General features: G+C 36.6%; 1 long non-coding RNA gene across 1 annotated transcript; it reads right to left on the reverse strand.

The window, feature by feature from the left end:
• Window positions 1-9: 9 nt before the first annotated feature.
• On the reverse strand, window positions 10-786 carry LOC122069888. Its single transcript, XR_006137581.1, has 3 exons — window positions 577-786; window positions 294-419; window positions 10-116 (listed from the first exon to the last, which is right to left on the reverse strand). It is a non-coding gene; the product is annotated as an uncharacterized LOC122069888 (long non-coding RNA).
• Window positions 787-1,392: the final 606 nt, after the last annotated feature.

A 1,392-nucleotide genomic window follows, 5' to 3' on the forward strand; every position in this document is an offset into this window, starting at 1 on the left:
CACAATTAAAAAACTTACAATGAATGTAGGTTGGATTAGCTAGACACTGAACGAACTCCAATTCAAGCAAAAACCTTTGGCGGCCATCATCAGGATCCTTGTATATCTTTTTTGGCCTGCACAGGATCAAAATGCATATGTCAGATGCAAAGTGGAAAACTTAAAACATAGAGATCATAGGTAAGCAATCTACGATTCTACGTTGTGAAGGAAAGCAGGAAACAGGTACTTGGTTTATGATAAGAAAATAGGAAGACTATATTTCGATCTGAGGAAGAGCAACCGATACTAACGTTGACGGAACTTGAGCCGCATCATCACTCTCTTCTGCAGAAATCATCTTCCCTTCTCCTCAATATCAAAATGAGGGATCAATTCCACTGGTTCCAAGTCTCCTTCGCAGCAGACTAATCTTCAACCTGCGAACTTCTGTATTTGGTGAGCCATTTCTTTGAAAAAAAAAAAATTACCGATTCGTGTTCTAAATCCTCTGATCTGGCGACATATTCGCTTCGGAACAAGGGTTTGCAGAAAAACACAACGAAGAAAGATAGAAGTGCGGGAGCAAAGGCTTACCTGAGGAATCGAAGGAGGAACAGTGGAAGCTCGCAGTCGAGGAAAAGGGTTTTCTCTGTGATCAACTCCAACTGACAAAAACTGCGCTGCTTGATCTAAATTCCTCTCCTCTTCACCTTAAAGTAGTGCTGGCCAGCTTAGCTTCTTAACCGCATAACTGAAAAACGGGAATGGAGGAAAAAATCAAGAACGGATTAATTTGGATTTTCTTTAATTTAATAAAAATAAGGAAAATGCTTTCTCTCGAAGAGCGTAGCCCCTGCGCCCATGAAAGGGAAAATGATTCTTCATATTTCCTCATTTGCTTATATAGATATGCTCATATAGGTTCTCGCACACGGATAGGAACTTCACTCCCCAACAGTAAACACTCTCCCCTCCCTCCAAACAAAATTTGAGTTCAATATTTCTTTTTTTAATTAATTGTTAAATCCAAAAAAAAAAAAAAAATTGCAAAATCTACAAAATTTTGTACACTAGATCCCTTCTTTTTAGGGTGGGGGTTTAAATTTTAGAGACTAATTCACATTTAGAATCTAGCCATGTCATTTAATTTTTTCTCCTAAACTATTTGCATATTTACTAATCACTTGACGACCCCAAATAATAAAAAAAAAATCGCAACAAAAAAAAAAAAAATCACATCTCGGAATTTTGGAATACCATTTTTTTTTTAATAAAATTATCTTTTCTTTTTGATAACCCATTCCCATTATTTTGTTGTTTAAGAGATTCCTCGTATTTTTTTTTAATGGGAGAGGGATAGGTATGTTGCTGATATCAAGTACGCTAGCAGATAGCACCAATAGGATCACA

This window comes from Macadamia integrifolia, unplaced genomic scaffold (assembly GCF_013358625.1).
Source record: "Macadamia integrifolia cultivar HAES 741 unplaced genomic scaffold, SCU_Mint_v3 scaffold750, whole genome shotgun sequence".
In the NCBI taxonomy this organism is placed as follows: Eukaryota; Viridiplantae; Streptophyta; class Magnoliopsida; order Proteales; family Proteaceae; genus Macadamia; species Macadamia integrifolia.